Source organism: Neovison vison, chromosome 2 (assembly GCF_020171115.1).
Source record: "Neovison vison isolate M4711 chromosome 2, ASM_NN_V1, whole genome shotgun sequence".
Lineage (NCBI taxonomy): Eukaryota > Metazoa > Chordata > Mammalia > Carnivora > Mustelidae > Neogale > Neogale vison.
In genome coordinates, this window is record NC_058092.1 from 56,320,390 (window position 1) to 56,344,624 (window position 24,235).

Sequence of the window (24,235 nt, forward strand, 5' to 3'; positions counted from 1 at the left end):
TCTTAGGACTTTGTGGTATCTCCATAGCACACCAGGATTGCCAATCTCTGATTTTCTTTTATCTAGTTGAAAAATAAACTTACATCAAGTTTAGGTCACTGCTCTATTGTGTTTCAGTTATGTGTACCCAAATATAATCCTAACTGAAATAGGAGATTATCAAAGCTTAATACAGTCTCTAAGGTGAGTGGGAAAAGGATCTTACTAGGGTCCAGTAAAGCGATTCATAAGCTAAGGACTCAGTGGAAGGAGTCATCAATCTGGAAGTTTATATGCTTTACTCTTTCAGCCTAGGAGTGGAAGCACAGGCACAGATTTGAAAGATTCTCCAAGGACTGGCAGCCACTCCAGCAGATGCAGAACGATGTTCAAGTGAAGAACTGAGAATGCTATTAATAGGTTTGAAGCATTTGACCTTGGAATACAGGTTGCATAGGAAGGCAGTTTGAGCTTGTGATACTGGCTACCTACTATTGGATTCTTGGACTGGATTCTGGAATGGTTTTAGAATACAGGTTGCATAGGAAGGCAGTTTGAGCTTGTGATACTGGCTACCTACTATTGGATTCTTGGACTGGATTCTGGAATGGATTGAGAAGTAGAAGCTCCTGAGGTTGTGATTACACAATGGGATTAAGTCTAGCAAATCAAGGAAATCAACGGAATGATGATGCTAAGGCCTGGGTGTGGCCATGGGAGTAAGGAGATGGTTGCAGTGTCATGGAAATGAAATGACAGCATGAAGGAGGCTCAGAAAATGTGGGCCTTGATGGAATAGGGCATGACTTTGCTCCCTGAAGTGACCCAGAAGGATATCAATTTGAAGTCTGCTAAGACAACTAAACCCAAGAGGAACAACAGCTTCAGTTCCAGCCTTAAACAGGCAGGTCACATTGAAAGTTTCTGGAAAGAAGTCCAAAATGGACTGATGGGTGCTTAAAGCAGGGCAGCTACAGAGACCTTGTGAGAAGAATGCACGAACTACCACCACAACCAAAGAGCAGTGCATGTATCTCCAATTAAATGAAAGAAGCCAAGCAACGTCAGGCCAAAGATCCCCGAGGTAGACAGTGACTTTCAGAAAGGCACCAACCAATTAAATAAGACATTTTCCATCTTCTGAACACAAACATTTCAATTAGTGGCATAGAGGAAGGATCTTTCCTTTTAAATTAAGTGTTTCTTTTCTAGCTGTCAGAGATATGATGTTGAAGGAAAAGAAACAGACCTGGGACAGGAATTCCATGTATGTTTTTAGAAAAAATCACTGTGCTTTTGTATTGATTTGTACCAGAGAAAGAAAGTATAATTTAATAAAATAATGTTCTCAGCCAGGGTAGCACGTCAGCCTGGAAACAAGGTCAGGGAAATGGTTGGTAGACTGAATTCTACAGATAATGGCTGGATATCTGACGTGTGCCTTTAGAGTAGAGGTTATTAACCTTCCAGCATGGACACCCTCTCCTCAGAAGGTCAGGAGGCAGTGGGGCATGGTGTTAACAGAGTGAATTCTATGATTAGACCACCTAATTTTGAATTTCTGCTATTTGAAATATTTACTTGGTGTCCTTGTGCAAATGATCTAACCTCTAGATGTTGCAACTTCCTTATCTTAAAAATTCTTCTTGTCATTTCCACCACCCACACTGTAACGCTCCCAGAGGTCAGCAATATAACCAGGTTTGGGTTTTTTTTTTTTTTTGTATACCTCCAAAGAAATTCTATTCAATTAATAGTCCAGAGATGTATGGTGGATTTTTTTTCCTTTCTGCTTAAAAAACACTTTTTTGTTCCCTTTCCAAAAAAAAAAAAAATTTAACAATAATTTCTTGGAGATCATTCCGTAGCATTACACAAAGTGTGTCTTCAATTGTATTGAAACAGCTTTCACATTCATTATCTTATTTGAAAATAACTAGTTTCCTCTCTCCTTGTTGTGCCACAGCAAGCAAGGTTATTAAATTGCTTGCTGACACACAGTGAAATATTGTTAGAGCTTGGACCAGAATATAAAACTTCCAGCCCTACATCTATTGTTCATTTCTTAGACCAGCCTGTATGTGAAACTGATCTGAGAATCAATGCTTTTTCTCTAATAAGTCCATCTGGATGTTTGCATTGAATGGCACTGTAGCCCTACCCCACCGTGTAACTAAACATAGTTGTTCTATAAATGTTTGTTGAGCAGAATAGGATTGGTTAATTCATAACCCTGGAGGATGATTCACATTTTTATCATTAATCCCTCACGTTTCCTAGGAGATATATCATTAGCATACATACTGAAGGAAATGTTGGGCATGGGTGCGAATACAAAATGTCCTGGTCCCAGCGAATACAAAATGTCCTGGTCCCAGCCAAAATTGTTTAGCAAGCTGGAAAAATTTGCACAGTCCTCCAGATCACACCAGTAAGTCAGCTAGCACCTTCCTGACTCGTAAGGCCTCCAACCTGTGAGTTCTACTCAGAAATAGTGTCTTTATTTATTTATTTATTTATTTATTTGAATTCTGTTACATTAGGCACCATACAGTATACCGTTAGTTTTGGATGTGATGTTCCTCCATGATTCCTTGTTCGACAAAGCAGGAGAAAACAGCCAATGAGAGAAACAGTGTCTTTAATCTTCAGTTTTGCCCTCTTGTGATTCCTATAGCTACTGAAGAGAAAACCATGAACTGGCTAAACTATGCTTTGCTTATAAATCTTCTCTTTTGGAATCTGGAAAATGATTATAGGAAATTCACCTAATTGTGTATATAAATGTGTATACTGAGAGGGGGTGACACTCTCCTGTGTGGTGTGAATATATGCTCCCATGTGAGAAAGGAAGACCAAGCCCAAGATTCTGAGTGTCCTGTATCACCCAGTTTTCTGTGTGGGATGGCTCAGGGAGGCATCAAAGAGGTTAGACTGAGTCAGCTTCTCTGCCTGGCAGCTTTGAGGTATACAAATGCATGTAGGAAAATCAAGGAGACAAAACTTGAGTATGTTATTAGAGCCACAGATTACTAACTTCTGAGCCGCTGGGAATTTTCTAGTACTTTATCATTAACTTCTATCTTACTTGCAGAGATCATACTTTAAAGAATTCCAATACTTCAAAATCAGTTGAGGCTTGCTTTATGATCCAGCTTATGGTCAATTTTGATAGTCCCCATAACATTACGAGGTAGATATTATCATCCCCCCATTCCACAAATATAGAAGTTGGTACTTAGGTTAAAGAAACTTGCTCAAGGCGGAGTTGAAATGCCAGCGCAGTTATCTGGGCTCTTAAGTCCATCCTCTTAATCACTATTCTATAATACCTCCATCTATAAGGGAAAAAAAAAAAGCAGATCTAAAAAAGATCCTACATCTGAGACCTCCTGATAATTGTACTGGGTGAGGTACTTAGCACAGGTGAAATATGGTGAACTTCCTTTAAGAGTCCTGTACTGGGCGGGAGATGGCTATTTAAACATATTGATGGCAGAGATGAGTCCATGTGAGGTCTTGTCCATCAGTTCAGGATCCTCATGGACGAGCTTAGTTTAAGAGGAGAGGCTGTTGAAAAAGAAATGTTTGGGTGGGGGACACAAGATCATTATTGGAAAAGAAGTAACAGTAGGGGAAATCCTACTTACACTTCTGTCAGTTCTACCCACTGCACCAGAAACTTTTGTCTAAGACCTGGGAAGGGGACAGGAAAAAGAACAGAGCTACTTTGTAGGTGAATACTATTTCCCCATTTGGCTTGAAGTGCCCATATCTCAGAGGGAAAGAATTATGGAAGACTTGCCAGTGAGCCAGACCTCCCAGATCACCACCTATGTGCTGTGATATAGGCCCTAGGGATCCTCAAGGTCATTTGCAGGTGTGAGAAAGATATATCAATCTGGACTCCAGCTATTCTGGGAGACAGAATAATAATACAAGATGTTCACAACAAGTGATTTATGCAGAAGGAAGACATCTATATGAATGCTACGTGTAGAGAGAAACCTTTTTAAAATTGACTCAATGGGGGGAATGGTCGAAGGGGAACCTAAAATGACTCTTAGAGGAGAAAGCAAAGGAAAAAAAAAGAGAGAGAGAGAGAGAATAACGTAGTTAACAAGGAAGAGAGATGGGAGAGTTCCAGCCAGTGAAACGCATTAAACAAACAAATAAACAAAGAAAAAAAACCAAACACAGGTTTGAGAGTTCTGAACGAAAGGAAAAGAGCCTGAAAAGTGGCCAATCACATCTAGGTGGTACACATAGCACTTCTAAACTCAGGAAGCATTTTCCGCTCAGCCTGAATATATGAAACCTCTTGTGGACAAGGGCAACAAAGAATCTGAGATAGTTCCTTCCTGAGCAGATTCAAAATTAACACATCAACAAATCAAAATCAAACAAATATAATCAAAATAAACAAATATAGTAGTGGTAGGACAGGTAAAATAGGAAATCTGAGGTTTTAGAAATGGTCTGTTATGAGTGTTAGGGCAGCAGTGTGGCAACAAAGTGAGCAGGTTTTAGAAACTGGGTTCACCCCAGGGTTCCCAGTGTTTACATGTGGTCTGTATATTTAACATGAGATATGTATGTTACGTAGCATTTTCTCTTAAATATATATTTTTGCATAATTTTGTGGTTATTTGCCTTGTATATCTGGTTTTTCCTACAGTAGTAAAAAAGATAGTGGGGAAATAAACCAAAAGGAAATTATGCCATAGAACTATTTCAAAGAATTAATCTAAAAATGGTCCTGATTCAAGTATTATATACATATTGTTTCATCAAAGATCCTGAGTCACACTGAATAATTGAGGGATTAGGTGTAACTGACCCCAAAAGAACCAATGGTAACACTTCCAACCATCCAACTGAACCAGGGCTTTGTATACAGGGAGAAAATGTAGCTAAATTTGTGACCATAAAAGCCTGTGAAGAGGGGACATTTTTCTTTAAAGATTTATTTATTTATTTGGGGGACAGAGAGAGAGAGAGGCACAAAGAGAGAATCTTCAAGCAGACTATGTGGTAAGTGAGGAGCTCAAAGTGGGGCTCTATCCTATGATGCATGAGACCATCACCTGAGCCAATGAAACAAACGGTTGAGTCTGAGGCTCAACCAACTGAGCCAGCCAGGTACCCCAAGAGGACATTTTTTTTTTTATCTCTGCCTTCCCATTGCTTAGTAATGCACCTAGAAGGTAGAGATGCTTCTCTGTACACATGCATACACATGCATACAGCTTCATCTGTTGGCACCTCCTATGTTCCCCATAATTCTTCACAGACTATGTAAATGATGGTGTGCTTGAGGGGTACAGACGTTACATGCCATAAGAATTGAGATGAGGGGGAAATCCCATCTGGCTGGGGACATCCTAAAAGGCTTTTTTTTTTTTTTTTTTTTTTAAGAAGAGGTGGGACTAGAATTAGACCTGGTGAGATGTCTATGGATGAAAAGAAATAAGGAGGAGACTCCTTGACACTCTGGTGTCCAGAGGCTGGCTGGGACTTCAGCAGAAATCCAGCCAGATGGAGATGGAGAATGAGAGCTCTGGAAGTCACTACCTGGTGTCAGACTTGCAGAGTCTGCAAGGAATATCTAAAGCCATTTATCTACGAATAAAAATGAAAATTTGAACCTGCAGAGATTCCTTAATAGGAAAAGGAGAAAAGCAGGAAATAGGACCAAATCTCTGGGTAAAACCTCCCTCAGGGGCTGATGGAAGAGATGTCTGCTACGTCAGATTCAGAAGGAGGTGAGCGGAGACCAAAGCCTCATGCAGGCCCAAATGGCACTCTGGGTAAAGGAAGTTCAGTAGGTTTTTCAAGTGAGCAGGGAGGAAAGGCTGATAGGGCTGCCCCAAAAGGTCTGGGCTTCTTGCAAAGCTAAAGCTAAAAAAAAAAAAAAGAAAGAAAATATGTCTGAGGAAGCAACTGGAGAGAAAAACAAACAAACAGATGTCCAGTAGGACTCTGCACAGTTCCTAGGGCCTGTCTCTCTGTGCCCCCACATCCCCCCAGCAACCAGTCACCACTGAGGCTTCCATGTCATTTCCTTCTTGGGGTGGCGCTGACTCACCACACTCTAAAATGAGTCCCTGCCCATCCTCCCTCACCGCTTCATGAGTGCTGTGAGAAGTAATTCATTTATTGGAAAAACATTTTCTTTTGGTTGCTGGGTAAATGCTTCCAGGGCTAAATATCCATGCATTTTAGAGAAGCTGAGAAGATTGTCTCTAAAGTCTAAGAATTTGTCTGAAATCAAAACATGATACCCCTTCACTCTTTTCCTCTTCACCTTCTAATGCCCGCATCCCACATCTGGCAGGGCCTGGACTGTTCCCTGGAGAAGGGGAAAATGAGCGTTTTTGGAAAAATGACCCAGGAGTCAGCAGGCACCTTTAGTGATGTTTTCACATTTCCCATAACACAAAGTCAACCTCAGAGGCTTCAGCAAACACCCGTACTGTCACTGTGAAAGGTGAAGGTCAGACTCAGGGATCACTGTGTGAATGGAGGAGGAAGGGACATTACAGATAGGCCTCCCCAAAATCCAGGGTAGGTGACAGAAGGCCTTCCACAGCCATGGCTGAGCAGAGGCCAGAAGACATTCCTAGGGTACAGGCAAGCTGTTGAGTGCAGTTCTCTGTTGCTAACAATGACAAAGATACTATCCAGTGCCTATTGGACAAACACTGAATGCTTCTATCTATCCACTCATTTAATACTTAGAACCTTATGAGTTAGGCACTGTTACTAAGACAATTTTATCCCCTCTCCAAAAAGGAAAAAAAATGAAACAATGTAGATAAAGCAGTCCACTTTGACCACCACATACCAGTTCACTGGAATTCCAGAATTGTCTCTTAACATTTACATACAGACATTTGGTGGCAAGACTGTGCCCAGGTTTTTTTGCATTATTTTGCATTGACACAGCTGCATCTGTCTTCCTGTGTACTTGCAAGCCATACTTCAGAGTAGTGACCAAGAAGTGGAATTGCTGGGTGAGAGGGAATGTGAATTTTTAAAAAAATTATTACCTACTCCAGACTGTCCTTCAAAACGGCCTTTTGGATTTGTTTCCTCAACAGCAGTATGTGAGAGTGTGCCTTTGCACACTATTCCTCAAGAAAACCTGTTAGCAATCTTTTTACATCCTGTGTCAATCTCGTGTGTGAAAAATAAGGTCTTATTATTATTTTAGTCTGTTTTCCCTTGATTATCTATGAGATTTTACATTTTTTCACATTGGCTATTTGTCCTTCTTTTGCAGATTACCTGCTCATGTCTTCATTTATTCCTCTTTGGTCTATTTATTGACTTTGAAGGCTTCTTTACATATTCCACATGGTTCTGAGTTGTTATGTATGCTACAGATACTCCCTCTCCGTCTACATTTTTCTTTTTAGCCTGTGGGGTCTTCTGCCATTTCAAAGTCTGATGTATTCAAATGTATTTATCTTGCCTTTCTTGCTTTTGCATTAGGGCTTTTATGTATTCTGCTGTATTTTATTCTATACTTTTTTATTTTCAAAAGCTTTTATTTATTTATTTGACAGAGAACACAAGCAGGGGGAGCAGTAGGAAGATGGAGAGGGAAAAGCAGGCTCCCCACTGAGCAGCGAGCCCAACATGGGGCTCCATCCAAGGACCCTGGGATCATGACCTGAGCGGAAGGCAGATGTCCAACCCATTGAGCCACTCAGGCGCCCCTTTATTTTATAATTTAATGGTTTTGCCTTCATGGTTGGCTCTTTAAAACATCTAAAACACATGAAACATTTCTGGAAGAGTCTCTCTTCTTAGTCTACCCACAGAACATGCTGACGGGGATGCTAATTATAGAACTGAACCCAAACACAAGAGGAGTAGAAGCAGCCATCCTTCTCTCTGAGGACGTGCCAGCAGCCTGCGGGAGAGTGTTTGCTAAGGCATGCATCTATAGTCCCAAACAGCTAAGAGAATCAGACTCCCCTGAATTTCCTTTTTTTTTTTTTTTTTTTAAGATGGACCCTGAATGGAAGGTTTTCCAGAGTACATTAGTGCCGTAGGATATTAACAAGGCATTAGAAATTATCACATGAGGAATGGCTTTTGTGGTCACATATGACTGGGAGAGGTTTGGTTAAGCAATGTTAAATGGGTTTCTTTGGGGACAGTTCAGTCAGCGAACATTTATATTGGTCAGAGTCTACAAGCTACTTTTAAATGGAAGTTGACAGTGTATTGAAAAATTCAAGGGATCATTCAGTTCGGAGCCAGTGTTCTCAACCTTAGCTTCATTTTTGAATAGCCAGGGGAACATAAGCAAATATGGGTGGATCTAAGTATCCCAGCCCAAGAGATCAGATTTAATTGATCTGGGATAGAGTTTGGACATGGGAATTTTTAAAAGCTCCCCAGATGATCCTCATGGGCAGTCCAGACAAAGAACCACTGTTAGGTGGTATCTCAATGCGGTTTTGATTTGAATCTCCCTGATGGCTAGTGATGATGAACACTTTTTCATGTGTGTTAGCCATTTGTATGTCTTCATTGGAGAAGTTCATGTCTGTTCATGTCTGCTGCCCATTTTTTGACATATTATCTGTTTTGTGTGTGTTGAGTTTGGGGAGTTCTTTATAGATCCTGGGTATCAGCCCTTTGTCTGTATTGTCATTTGCGAATATCTTCTCCCATTCCGTGGGTTGCCTCTTTGTTTTGTTGACTCTTTCCTTTGCTGTGCAGAAGGTTTTGATCTTGATTAAATCCCCCAAATTCATTTTCACTTTTGTTTCCTTTGCCTTTGGAGACATACCTTGAAAGAAGTTGCTATGGCTGATGTCGAAGAGATTACTGTCTATGTTCTCCTCTTGCATTCTGATGGATTCCTGACTCACACTGAGGTCTTTTATCCATCTCAAGTTTATCTTTGTGTATGGTGTAAGAGAATGGTCGAGTTTCCTTCTTTTACACATAGCTATCCAGTTTTTACAGCACCATTTATTGAAGAGACTTTTTTCCACTGTATATCTTTTCCTGCTTTGTCAAAGATTATTTGACCATAGAGTTGAGGGTCCATTTCTGGGCTCCCTACTCTGTTCCACTGGTCGATGTGTCTGTTTTTGTGCCAGTACCATGCTGTCTTGGTGATCATAGCTTTGTTGTAAAGCTTAAAATCAGGCAATGTGATGCCCCCAGCTTTTTCTTTTTCAACATTTCCTTAGCAATTCCGGGTCTCTTCTGGTTCCATACAAATCTTAGGATTGTTTGTTCCAGCTCTTTGAAAAATGCTGGTGGAATTTTGATTGGAATGGCACTGAAAGTACAGATTGCTCTAGGTAATAGACTTTTTTAAAAAGATTTTATTTATTTATTTGACAGAGAGAGATCACAAGTAGGCAGAGAGGCAAGCAGAGAGAGAGAGGAGGAAGCAGGCTCCCTGGTGAGCAGAGTGCCCGATGAGGGACTCGATCCCAGAACCCTGAGATCATGACCTGAGCTGAAGGCAGCGGTTTAACCCACTGAGCCACCCAGGCACCCGGTAATATAGACATTTTTAACAATATTTATTCTTCTGACCAATGAGCATGGAATGGTCTTCCAACTTTTTGTGTCTTCTTCAATTTCTTTCATGAGTGTTCTGTAGTTCCTTGAGTACAGATCCTTTATCTCTTTGGTTAGGTTTATTCCAAGCTATCTTATGGTTCTTGGTGCTATAGTAAATGCAATTGATTCTCTAATTTCCCTTTCTATATTTTCATTGTTAGTGTAAAAGAAAGCAACTGATTTCTGTCATTGATTTTGTATCCTGCCACATTACTGTATTGCTGTATGAATTCTAGTAGCTTGAGGGTAGAGTCTTTTGGGTATTCCATATAAAGTATCATGCCATCTGTGAAGAGAGAGAGTTTGACTTCTTCATTGACAATTTGAATACCTTTTGTTTCTTTTTGTTGTCTAATTGTTGTTGCTAGGACTTCTAGTACTACGATGAACAAGAGTGGCGAGAGCGGGCATCCTTGTTGTGTTCCTGATCTCAAAAGAAAGGCTGTCAGCTTTTCCCCATTGAGGATGATATTCGCTGTGGGTTTTTCATAGAGAGCTTTTATGAAGTTGAGGAATGTTCCCTCTATCCGTATACTTTGAATCATTTAATCAGGAACAGATGCTGTATCTTGTCAAATGTTTTTTCTGTATCAGTTAAGAGGACCATGTGATTCTTCTCTCTTCTCTTATTGATTTGTTCTATCACACTGATTGATTTGTGAATGTTGAACAACCCCTGAACCCCATGGACAAATCCCACCTGGTCATGGTAGGTAATCTTTTTAATGTTCTGTTGGATCCTATTAGCTAGGATCTTGTTGAGAATCTTGGCATCCAAAAATCACATTGAGATACCACCTTATACCAGAATGGCCATTACAGTACACCTTACATCAGAATGGCCAAAATTAACAAGACAGTAAACAACATGTGTTAGAGAGATGTGGAGAAAGGGGAAACCTCTTACATTATTGGTGGGAATGCAAGTTGGTGCAGCCACTTTGGAAAACAGTGCGGAGATTCCTTAAGAAATTAAAAATAGAGCTTCCCTAAGACCCTGCAATTACACTATTGGGTATTTACCGCAAAGATACAGGTGTAGTGAAAAGAAGGGCCATCTGTACCACCATGTTCATAGCAGCAATGGCCACACCACCAAACTGTGGAAAGAACCAGGATGCCCTTCAACAGATGAATGGATAAAGATCTAGTCCATATATATATACTATGGAGTATTATGCCTCCATCAGAAAGGATGAATACCCAACTTTTGTATCAACATGGATGGGACTGGAAGAGATTATGCTAAGTGAAATAAGTCAAGCAGAGAGAGTGAATTATATGTTTCTGCTTACTTGTGGAGCCTAAGAAATAACACAGAGGACATAGGAAGATGGAGAGGAGAAGGGAGTTGGGGGAAATTGGAGGGGGAGATGAACCATGAGAAACTGTGGACTCTGAGAAACAAACTGAAGGTTTTGGAGGAGAGGTGGGTGGGAAGTGAGCCTGGTGGTGGGTATTATGGAGGGCATGGCACTGGGTGTGGTGCATAAACAATGAATTCTGGAACACTGAAAAGAAATAATAATTTTTTAAAAAAAACGTTATTAGTCCAATGGCTTCACTTTAGCAGTCAGCGACACAAGCAGCTGATGGGAGGTCAAGTATCACAAGCTAGTTTGGAGACTCGCTGGGATCAGAGATGATGTTTGGAATGCCAGGCCTGGCCTTCCCCTCTATCCTGAGTTGCTTTCTCCAACACATCATTGGGCATATAAGGTCCAACCAGGACCAGGCAGATGTTTTGGTGTTTGTCATATGCTTCCTTGTAGCTTCTAAATGTCCTGTTTCCTTATCTGTAAAAGCAGCATATTCCCCAAAGATACAGATGTAGTGAAAAGAAGGGCCATCTGTACCCCAATGTTTATAGCAGCAATGGCCACGGTTGCCAAACTGTGGAAAGAACCAAGATGCCCTTCAACAGATGAATGGATAAGGAAGATGTGGTCCATATACACTATGGAGTATTATGCCTCCATCAGAAAGGACAAATACCCAACTTTTGTAGCAACATGGACGGGACTGGAAGAGATTATGCTGAGTGAAATAAGTCAAACAGAGAGAGTCAATTATCATATGGTTTCACTTATTTATGGAGCATAACAAAAAGCATGGAGGACATGGGGAGTTAGAGAGAAGGGGGTTGGGGTAAATTGGAAGGGGAGGTGAATCATGAGAGACTATGGACTCTGAAAAACAATCTGAGGGGTGTGAAGTGGCGGGGGGGTGGGAAGTCGGGGTACCAGGTGGTGGGTATTATAGAGGGCACGGATTGCATGGAGCACTGGGTGTGGTGGAAAATAATGATACTGTTATGCTGAAAATAAATAATTTTTTTAAAAAGCAGCATATTAATACACCCTCTCCCTCACTGCAGAGTTGGCCTGAGAAGGGAATGAATTAATGCATATTAAAGTGTATTAAAAATGTACACTGGGGCGCCTGGGTGGCTCAGTGGGTTAAGCCGCTGCCTTCGGCTCAGGTCATGATCTCAGGGTCCTGGGATCGAGTCCCGCATCGGGCTCTCTGCTCAGCGGGGAGCCTGCTTCCTCCTCTCTCTCTCTGCCTGCCTCTCTGCCTACTTGCAATCTCTCTCTGTCAAATAAATAAATAAAATCTTTAAAAAAAATGTACACTGTACAAAAGGAAGTAATGAGAGGAGGCAGGCAAAAGCAGGTAATAGAGCCTAGGAGTGCCCTGTTTATGAAAAGGGCTTGGGAGATGTTAAACCGTAATTGATGGTGGGAATGAAAAGCACCTGCTCTTATAGAACAGTTTCTTAACAAACACACCTAGAATCCCTCAAGTCCCAGGCAAGTTGTCAGTATTACCTCCCTCAGGGAACCCCTGATTAAGGTTACCAGCCCCAGGTCATCGGAACATAAATTTTACATGATTAACATTTACATGCATATGCATGAACACTTACATAATTTTGCATGCTGTGTTCAATAATCTCCAACTTCCTAAAGTAGTATACATTGCAGTTGTCATGCCAGAGATGTCTTTCCCTGGTCTATACTCTGATATAGGGACAATTGTTAGGGCCTAGAGAGGCTGGAGAAATGGAGGGAACAAGAAAAGTTGCAGGTAGAGAGGGAGGCATCCAGGGGACAAAAGAGAGGCCTCAATTTGCTCTAGCAAAGGAGTCAATGGAGTACTGTGGCTTGCCAAGAGCACCATGAAACTCTCATGCTTTCCTGCAGAGGCTTGGAAACATTTAGGGTTTTCCAGGAATCCAGAAAAGGAGCCTGCCATAGGCCATGTGCCTGGGAGACCAGCTCAACATTTAACCACAAAGGAAGCAAGGAAGCAAGGAAAATCTGAGGGAAGCATAGCCGGTCACAACAGACCTTCCCTTGAGCTGTACACCCTCATTAACAATCCCACAGAGTCTGTGTCATTCATAATTCATTCAAAATATTTTTGTGTAGGCACTGGGGACACAATAGTGAATATATAGATCCCATCACTTTTTTTTCCCATCCCTATACTTGTAGGGATTATAGTTGTCTGAAGGATATGGACAAAAGTTAAAAGAAAAATAAAAGAATCTTAACTCTGCAGTGTTATGAGGGGCTGGAGAGAGATTGAGGGATGGGAGGCAGGCATCTGCTTTAGTTAGGATGGTCAGGGGCAGAGGCCTGGTGGGTGACAAAGGGGCATTTCAAATAGAGGGGAGACGTGTGAAGGACATGGAGGCATTAAACTTGGCATGCTCTGGGAAGTGGAGGAAAACCAATGTGGCTGGAGGGTAGAGTGAAGAGGACCATGGCAGGTGAGCAGAAATGGGCAGGGACCAGATCATTCCAGCCTTGGGTAGGGGTCATACATCTATTCTACAGTATCTGCTAGCTGCTTGAGGGATGGTCAGGGGTTATATTCAAAATAACTAACACTTGCCACGGGTGGACTTAATCTTAACAAGACCTGAAGAGCTTATATAATTTTGGGGTACTTCTTTAAGAAAACTCAAAATGTCATTTTAAAGTTTAAAAACAAAACAGGTAGCCTTGTAAACCCATCACTAGGGTCTTTGAAAGGTGTTATACAAGGCAAGTCCTGAAGCTCAAACTTTGCTGGCTTCACAATGAACCTTTGAAATAAATCCACAGCAGGTTCCAGCCATAAGCAGAGATGAGCTGTCCTGGAGTGTCCCAGCTAAGCATCAGTGGGACAGGAGAGGCAGATGGTGTGAGTACTGTGGTCCCAAGAGGGTGGGAAAATTCTACAGAAGGAGTCGGGCAAGGGTGTTTAGATGTTTGCAAGGGAGTGGTGATAAAGATGGCCTCTGAGTTAAGCCACAGAAGAAAGAAATGCCACAAGAGTTGATGGATTAGAGGTGCCATAAAGACTTAGAACTGTAGACATAGGGTTATCAGAGAAAATGGACTGAAAAGGCAGTGGTGCAGTGGAAGAAGGGCTCCTTGGAATTTGGGGGTTAGAAGTGGTTCGTTCTCTGGTAATGACAAGGAACAGGACAAGGAGTGGGTACTTTGGGTGGCGTGAAGAAAATGTCATTGGAATTGAGTGGGTGGCTGGAGTGGAGGCAGGCTCATGCATAAGGGTGCACCAGTCACAAATAAGGATGTCTCTGGTTCGGGGGAGAGGAAGAAAGTGAGGATTTTGTTTTTAAAATGGAAGTGGAGAGCCCCACATTTGGGACAGCTGTAGATCTCCTTTCCTTGGTTGTTAGCCATGCTGTACAGGATCTGGAAAGGAACGTGTCCACAACGCCTGAAGTTTTCTCCCACGAATGGTTTCCACTGTGGTTTCAACCACAGCACTGTGGTTGTTTGGGGCTCAACTCAACCTGTGACTAATTATAGAATTGTTTGTACTTTTCCTTTCCTTGGGGGTGAGTGCCTTCCAAATTGTCACAATCTCTATATAGAAAAGTTTGTCATTAAAAAGGAAAAAAAATACTATTTAAGTTTTTGGTTTTCAGAAGCCTTTTACAGTTGTTTCCTCATCAGATCATCAAACCCATAGAACAATGGGTACATCCTCATACAAAAGAAGAAATAGTCTAAGAAGTAACTTCCCAAATCACACAGCTGCAGCTTGAAATACCTAAGAAGTGCCATAAACACGATACCTGAAGCTGTATCTAAACATTCGGCACACCGCCACCCCCACCATGACCAGTGCTCTTTCCACCACACTGTGGCGCCTTCCCTCATGCCTCTTGTGGAGATGTCACCATCTCAGCTGCTTCTACTGTTGTTTGGTCCTAATGTTGCAAGCCTATTAGCCTCTGGCATGAGCTTCCCCTTGGGCTAGAGACTACAGGGCTTTGGAACTTGAAGGACCCTCTGTAACCTTCATTAGGAACTCATGTAACTAAGGTAGTCATGGACTGCGTTGGCTTAGAGAGGCTGAGGGGACAGTAGAGTTAAGTACGGGCTAACTAGGGCTGGAAACTCCACTTTCTCACTTACCAGGTCTGATGAGCAGAATTGCTGAATGATGATTGTGATCATCGAATGATCAATTGTCAAATGATGTCCTGAACTTGTGTCATACTTGGGAGAGGGTTTCACTGGTCCCCACAAGATAGGTTATTGATTCCAGAAGCACATCCAATGAAGCATTTCCAGAAGTGGTCAGAGCATTCTGATCCTGCAGGGCATCCTTCCAAGAGGAATACTCTATCAGCATTTGGGAAACGTTACTCACTATATTCTCTCTCCTTGGTCACTGGTGTTTTACCACTGCTATAATAAATTACTATACACTTGGTGACCTAAACCAATAAAGCTTTAGTCTCTTACAGGTTCTGGAGACTAGAAATCTGAAACCAGCTTTAGTGGGGTAAAGCCTAGGTATCAGCAGGACTGATTCCTTCTGGTGGTTCTCAGGGGGAATCCATTTCCTCGCTTTTCCTCTTCCAGGAGGTTGCCCATATTCACAGACATGCTCTTTCCTCCATTCTCCAAGTGGCTGTCTCTAATCTATGTTTCTGTTGTCACATGGCCTTCTAACTCTAAGTGTTGCTTTCCTAGTCTTTTTTTTTTTTTTAATTTTATTTATTTATTTGTCAGAGAGAGGGGGGGGGGGATAGAGAGTGAGCATAGGCAGATAGAATGGCAGGCAGAGGCAGAGGGAGAAGCAGGCTCCCCACTGAGCAAGGAGCCCGATGTGGGACTCGATCCCAGGACGCTGGGATCATGACCTGAGCCGAAGGCAGCTGCTTAACCAACTGAGCCACCCAGGCGTCCCAGCTTTCCTAGTCTTATTAACTAGGTCAATGGATCCACCCAGATAACCTAGGATAATCTCCCCATCTCAAGATCCTTAATTTTATCACCTTCGCAAAGTCCCTTTTGTTGTATAAGAAAACCTGTTTATAGATTCTGGAGATTAGATGTGGACATCTTCATATTCGTGAGACCATATTCACTTCACCAGAGAGTCACAACAGTAAGAAAGAAATCCTGAGAAGGTCTGAAGTAAAAAGAAACAAACAAAATAAATTGACTTAACTTTGTTAATCTTATCATTTTTAAAACTTGACCTTTAAGACTTTAAGTTATTTGGAGGAGGAGTCAAGATGGCGGAGAAGTAGCAGGCTGAGACTACCTCAGCTAGCAGGAGATCAGCTAGAGAGCTTATCTAAAGATTGCAAACACCTGCAAATCCATCGGCAGATCGAAGAGAAGAAGAACAGCAATTCTAGAAACAGAAAAACAACCACTTTCTGAAAGGTAGGACTGGCGGAGAAGTGAATCCAAAGCGACCGGAAGATAGACCCCGGGGGGAGGGGCCGGATCCCGGCAAGCGGCGGAGCAACGGAGCACAAAATCAGGACTTTTAAAAGTCTGTTCCGCTGAGGGACATCGCTCCAGAGGCTAAACCGGGGCGAAGCCCACGCGGGGTTGGCGTGACCTCAGGTCCCACGGGGTCACAGAAGGATTGGGGGTGTCTGAGTGTCGCAGAGCTTGCGGTTATTGGAACGGGAAAGCCGGCTGCAGAGACAGAGCCGACAGTAAGCTCGCAGCTCGGAGTTGCCTTGAACCGGTCGCAAGCTCGGTGAGCTCGGAGCGCGGCCGGAGGTTAGGCAGACGCGAGTTACTAGGAGCTGTTCTCTGAGGGCGCACTGGGGAGCGGGGCCCCCGGGCTCTCGGCTCCTCTGGGCCGGAGACCAGGAGGCCGCCATTTGTATTCCCGTCCTCCGGAACTCTACGGAAAGCGCTCAGGGAACAAAAGCTCCTGAAAGCAAAGCCAAGCAGATCACTCAGCCCGGCCCCTGGTAAGGGCGGTGTAATTCCGCCTGGGGCAAAGACACTTGAGAATCACTACAACAGGCCCCTCCCCCAGAAGATCAACAAGAAATCCAGGCAAGACCAAGTTCACCTACCAAGGAGTGCAGTTTCAATACCAAGGAGAGCAGCAGAATTCCAGAGGAGGAGAAAACAAACCACGGAACTCATGGATTTCTCCCTGTGATTTTTTAGTCTTGCAGTTAATTTAATTTTTTTCTTTTTCATTTTTTTTTCTCTTCTTCTGCTAAAATTTTTTATAACTTTTACCCTTTTATTTTTTAATGTTTTTTAACTAGACTATCTAATATATATATATTTTTTTCTTTTTTATACTTTCCTTTGTTCGTTTTCTTTTAATTCTTTTTTTCTTTTTTTCTTTATTTTTGAACCTCTTTTTATCCCCAAATCAGAAGAGATCCTAATCTCTTCAATCTTTTTTTCTTAATTCTTTTTTAAATTCTTGATTGAATTTTTAATTCAATCTCTTTTTTTTAATTCTTTTTTTCTTTTTTTTCTTTCTTTCTTTTTGAACCTCTTTTTATCCCCAAATCAGAAGAGATCCCAATCAGAAGAGATTGGGAGATCCCAATCAAAGGAGATCCCAATCAGAGGAGATCCCTCACCCAATCGTGAGGGGGGAGAAATCCCCCCTCACGATTTGGGATCTCTTCTGATTTGGTTAAAGCATATTTTCCTGGGATTGTTGCCACCCTTTTAGTATTTTACTTGCTCCTTCATATACTCTTAGCTGGACAAAATGACAAGGCGGAAAAATTCACAACAAAAAAAAGAACAAGAGGCAGTACCGAAGGCTAGGGACCTAATCAATACAGACATTGGTAATATGTCAGATCTAGAGTTCAAAATGACAATTCTCAAGGTTATAGCCGGGCTTGAAAAAGGCATGGAAGATATTAAAGAAACCCTCTCCAGAGATATAAAAGCCCTCTCTGGAGAAATAAAAGAACTAAAATCTAACCAAGTTGAAATCAAAAAAGCTATTAATGAAGTTCAATCAAAAATGGAGGCTCTCACTGCTAGGATAAATGAGGCAGAAGAAAGAATTAGCGATATAGAAGACCAAATGACAGAGAATAAAGAAGCTGAGCAAAAGAGGGACAAACAGCTACTGGACCATGAGGGGAGAATTCGAGAGATAAGTGACACCATAAGACGAAACAACATTAGAATAATTGGGATTCCAGAAGAAGAAGAAAGAGAGAGGGGAGCAGAAGGTATACTGGAGAGAATTATTGGGGAGAATTTCCCCAATATGGCAAAGGGAACGAGCATCAAAATTCAGGAGGTTCAGAGAACGCCCCTCAAAATCAATAAGAATAGGCCCATACCCCGTCACCTAATAGTAAAATTTACAAGCCTTAGTGACAAAGAGAAAATCCTGAAAGCAGCCCGGGAAAAGAAGTCTGTAACATACAATGGTAAAAGTATTAGACTGGCAGCTGACTTATCCACAGAGACCTGGCAGGCCAGAAAGAGCTGGCATGATATTTTCAGAGCACTAAACGAGAAAAACATGCAGCCAAGAATACTATATCCAGCTAGGCTATCATTGAAAATAGAAGGAGAGATTAAAAGCTTCCAGGACAAACAAAAACTGAAAGAATTTGCAAACACCAAACCAGCTCTACAGGAAATACTGAAAGGGGTCCTCTAAGCAAAGAGAGAGCCTACAAGTGGTAGATCAGAAAGGAACAGAGACAATATACAGTAACAGTCACCTTACAGGCAATACAATGGCACTAAAATCATATCTCTCAATAGTTACCCTGAATGTTAATGGGCTAAATGCCCCAATCAAAAGACACAGGGTATCAGAATGGATAAAAAAACAAAACCCATCTATATGCTGCCTCCAAGAAACTCATTTTAAACCCGAAGACACCTCCAGACTTAAAGTGAGGGGGTGGAAAAGAATTTACCATGCTAATGGACATCAGAAAAAAGCAGGAGTGGCAATCCTTATATCAGATCAATTAGATTTTAAGCCAAAGACTATAATAAGAGATGAGGAAGGACACTATATCATACTCAAAGGGTCTGTCCAACAAGAAGATCTAACAATTTTAAATATCTATGCCCCCAACGTGGGCGCAGCAAACTATATAAACCAATTAATAACAAAATCAAAGAAACACATCAACAATAATACAATAATAGTAGGGGACTTTAACACTCCCCTCACTGAAATGGACAGATCATCCAAGCAAAAGATCAACAGGGAAATAAAGGCCTTAAATGATACACTGGATGAGATGGACATCACAGATATATTCAGAACATTTCATCCCAAAGCAACAGAATACACATTCTTCTCTAGTGCACATGGAACATTCTCCAGAATAGATCACATCCTCGGTCCTAAATCAGGACTCAACCAGTATCAAAAGATTGGGATCATTCCCTGCATATTTTCAGACCACAATGCTCTGAAGCTAGAACTCAACCACAAGAGGAAGTTTGGAAAGAACACAAATACATGGAGACTAAACAGCATCCTTCTAAAGAATGAATGGGTCAACCGGGAAATTAAAGAAGAATTGAAAAAAATCATGGAAACAAATGATAATGAAAATACAACGGTTCAAAATCTGTGGGACACAACAAAGGCAGTCCTGAGAGGAAAATATATAGCGGTACAAGCTTTTCTCAAGAAACAAGAAAGGTCTCAGGTACACAACCTAACCCTACACCTAAAGGAGCTGGAGAAAGAACAAGAAAGAAACCCTAAGCCCAGCAGGAGAAGAGAAATCATAAAGATCAGAGCAGAAATCAATGAAATAGAAACCAAAAAAACAATAGAGCAAATTAACCAAACTAGGAGCTGGTTCTTTGAAAGAATTAATAAAATTGATAAACCCTTGGCCAGACTTATCAAAAAGAAAAGAGAAAGGACCCAAATAAATAAAATCATGAATGAAAGAGGAGAGATCACAACTAACACCAAAGAAATACAAACTATTATAAGAACATACTATGAGCAACTCTACGCCAACAAATTTGACAATCTGGAAGAAATGGATGCATTCCTAGAAACATATAAACTACCAAAATTGAACCAGGAAGAAATAGAAAGCCTGAACAGACATATAACCAGTAAGGAGATTGAAACAGTCATTAGAAATCTCCAAACAAACAAAAGCCCAGGGCCAGATGGCTTCCCGGGGGAATTCTACCAAACATTTAAAGAAGAACTAATTCCTATTCTCCTGAAACTGTTCCAAAAAATAGAAATGGAAGGAAAACTCCCAAACTCATTTTATGAGGCCAGCATCACCTTGATCCCAAAACCAGACAAGGATCCCATCAAAAAAGAGAGCTATAGACCAATATCCTTGATGAACACAGATGCAAAAATTCTCACCAAAATACTAGCCAATAGGATTCAACAGTACATTAAAAGGATTATTCACCACGACCAAGTGGGATTTATCCCAGGGCTGCAAGGTTGGTTCAACATCCGCAAATCAGTCAATGTGATACAACACATCAATAAAAGAAAGAACAAGAACCATATGATACTCTCAATAGATGCTGAAAAAGCATTTGACAAAGTACAGCATCCCTTCCTGATCAAAACCCTTCAAAGTGTAGGGATAGAGGGCACATACCTCAATATCATCAAAGCCATCTATGAAAAACCCACTGCAAATATCATTCTCAATGGAGAAAAACTGAAAGCTTTTCCACTAAGGTCAGGAACACGGCAGGGATGTCCATTATCACCACTGCTATTCAACATAGTACTAGAAGTCCTAGCCTCAGCAATCAGACAACAAAAGGAAATTAAAGGCATCCAAATCGGCAAAGAAGAAGTCAAATTATCACTCTTCGCAGATGATATGATACTCTATGTGGAAAACCCAAAAGACTCCACTCCAAAACTGCTAGAACTTATACAGGAATTCAGTAAAGTGTCAGGATATAAGATCAATGCACAGAAATCAGTTGCATTTCTCTACACCAACAACAAGACAGAAGAAAGAGAAATTAAGGAGTCAATCCCATTTACAATTGCACCCCAAACCATAAGATACCTAGGAATAAACCTAACCAAAGAGGCTAAGAATCTATACTCAGAAAACTATAAAGTACTCATGAAAGAAATTGAGGAAGATACAAAGAAATGGAAAAATGTTCCATGCTCCTGGATTGGAAGAATAAATATTGTGAAAATGTCTATGCTACCTAAAGCAATCTACACATTTAATGCAATTCCTATCAAAGTACCATCCATCTTTTTCAAAGAAATAGAACAAATAATTTTAAAATTTATATGGAACCAGAAAAGACCTCGAATAGCCAAAGGGATATTGAAAAAGAAAGCCAAAGTTGGTGGCATCACAATTCCGGACTTCAAGCTTTATTACAAAGCTGTCATCATCAAGACAGCATGGTACTGGCACAAAAACAGACACATAGACCAATGGAACAGAATAGAGAGCCCAGAAATAGACCCTCAACTCTATGGTCAACTAATCTTCGACAAAGTAGGAAAGAATGTCCAATGGAAAAAAGACAGCCTCTTTAATAAATGGTGTTGGGAAAATTGGACAGCCACGTGCAGAAAAATGAAATTGGACCATTTCCTTACACCACACACAAAAATAGATTCAAAATGGATTAAGGACCTCAATGTGAGAAAGGAATCCATCAAAATCCTTGAGGAGAACACAGGCAGCAACCTCTTCGACCTCAGCCGCAGCAACATCTTCCTAGGAACATCGCCAAAGGCAAGGGAAGCAAGGGCAAAAATGAACTTTTGGGATTTCATCAAAATCAAAAGCTTTTGCACAGCAAAGGAAACAGTTAACAAAACCAAAAGACAACTGACAGAATGGGAGAAGATATTTGCAAATGACATATCAGATAAAGGACTAGTGTCCAAAATCTATAAAGAACTTAACAAACTCAACACCCAAAGAACAAATAATCCGATCAAGAAATGGGCAGAGGACATGAACAGACGTTTCTGCAAAGAAGACATCCAGATGGCCAACAGACACATGAAAAAGTGCTCCATATCACTCGGCATCAGGGAAATACAAATCAAAACCACAATGAGATATCACCTCACACCAGTCAGAATGGCTAAAATCAACAAGTCAGGAAATGACAGATGCTGGCGAGGATGCGGAGAAAGGGGAACCCTCCTACACTGTTGGTGGGAATGCAAGCTGGTGCAACCACTCTGGAAAACAGCATGGAGGTTCCTCAAAATGTTGAAAATAGAACTGCCCTATGACCCAGCAATTGCACTACTGGGAATTTACCCTAAAGATACAAACGTAGTGATCCAAAGGGGCACGTGCACCCGAATGTTTATAGCAGCAATGTCCACAATAGCCAAACTATGGAAAGAACCTAGATGTCCATCAACAGATGAATGGATCAAGAAGAGGTGGTATATATATACACAATGGAATACTATGCAGCCATCAAAAGAAACGAAATCTTGCCATTTGCGACAACATGGATGGAACTAGAGCGTATCATGCTTAGCGAAATAAGTCAAGCGGAGAAAGACAACTATCATATGATCTCCCTGATATGAGGAAGTGGTGATGCAACATGGGGGCTTAAGTGGGTAGGAGAAGAATCCATGAAACAAGATGGGATAGGGAGGGAGACAAACCATAAGTGACTCTTAATCTCACGAAACAAACTGTGGGTTGCTGGGGGGAGGGGGGTTGGGAGAAGGGGGGTAGGGTTATGGACATTGGGGAGGGTATGTGCTTTTGGGTAAATTGGAAGGGGAGATGAACCATGAGAGACTATGGACTCTGAAAAACAATCTGAGGGGTTTGAAGTGGCGGGTGTGTGGGAGGTTGGGGTACCAGGTGGTGGGTATTATAGAGGGCACAGCTTGCATGGAGCACTGGGTGTGGTGAAAAAATAATGAATACTGTTTTTCTGAAAATAAATAAATTGGGGGAAAAAAAAAAGTTCTCATCACACACACACACAAAAAAAAAAAAGACTTTAAGTTATTTTTATGAAATGGCAATCTTTTTTCTGATTAGCTGCTGTCTCTTGAAGGGAAAAAAAACTTGTTTTTCAGTCTTTGGTAAGTACATGCACTGGGTACATGGGTCTCTTACAAAGACTTTTTCTTAGGCTCTTCTGAGCCCTTTTTTGTTTTTAAGAATGAATGAATTGGGCGCCTGGGTGGTTCAGTGGGTTAAGCCGCTGCCTTCGGCTCAGGTCATGATCTCGGGGGGTCCTGGGATAGAGTCCCGCATCGGCCTCTTCTGCTCAGCAGGGAGCCTGCTTCCTCCTCTCTCTCTGCCTGCCTCTCTGCCTACTTGTGATCTCTCTCTGTCAAATAAATAAATAAAATCTTTAAAAAAAAAAAGAATGGATGAATTAATGAATTAATGAGAGATAGAAAGCAATTTTAAGAATAAAAGGAAGGTTATAACTTTTCTGCTTATTCATTTCATCCTCAAATTATGGAGCTATAAGAGCACCTAACACAGTATTTGTCCAATAGATATACCTATGTGATTTTACATGGGGTTCTATGGGGTCTAAGTGTGGGCAAGTGCCATATGCACTTACCATGTGAGAGCCCATGTAAAGAAATGTGTAGTGGGGGTGCTGGCCATCAGGAGGCACAATGTTGCCTGAGATGATTTCCCTTTTAGGTCTTTAGGATTCTGCCCTCTGGAGACTTTAAACAAAATCAGAGAGTGAGTGTCTTCCTGGGAACAGAGGAACAGTGACTCCAAAGGGCCCAAGACTCATCTTGGCTTCCTCTGGAGTAGAGGGTTATTGGGAAGAAAGTGTGGCCCTGAAGACATCATCCAGAGTGCCAGTGACCAGAAGCAAGGTCACCTGAAGGCTGGTTTGTACTCTGGCTCCCAGCCACTGGCCCTTCATTTCCTCTCACTCTGGGTCTATCTACATTCATATTAATTAGTTTTATATTAATATGAACTTACAGAAAATCCATATAGGCTTAAATTGTAGGGAAATTTAGTGTGGCATTAGGGTGGTTAATCCAGAAACTTAACCACTTAAGGTTCTTCTAACTTCCTATTTATCCATCCTTACCTGGCTGTCCTTGTAGGGTTTCCCAAGATGGCTTGCTACCACAACAAGGCTTAATGGAGGAAGAGGTACTGTTTCTATTCATATGTGTGTCTCTTCCTTTTTACTTTTAGTGGACTAATTTTCAAGAAATATCAGGTTATAGCAAAGTTGAGTGGAAAGCACCAATTTCCCATGTAACTCTTTATCCTGTTACACAGACTCCTCCTTGACAACACTCCACCCCAGAGTGTACATTTGTTACAACTGGCAAACATACATTGACACGTATTATCACCCAAAGTCCACAGCTTCCATCAGGGTTCACTCTCGTGCTATAT

The 24,235-nt window shown here is 41.4% G+C and overlaps 1 long non-coding RNA gene across 1 annotated transcript in view; it reads right to left on the reverse strand.

Annotated features, from left to right (window-relative positions):
• Positions 1-2,528: 2,528 nt before the first annotated feature.
• Positions 2,529-24,235, reverse strand: part of LOC122900074 — a 32,319-nt gene continuing 10,612 nt past the window's right edge. The window contains exons 2-3 of the long non-coding RNA XR_006383170.1: positions 15,021-15,213; positions 2,529-3,549 (exon numbers count right to left, since the gene is read on the reverse strand). This is a non-coding gene — a long non-coding RNA (uncharacterized LOC122900074). The remainder of the gene's footprint in view (positions 3,550-15,020; positions 15,214-24,235) is intronic.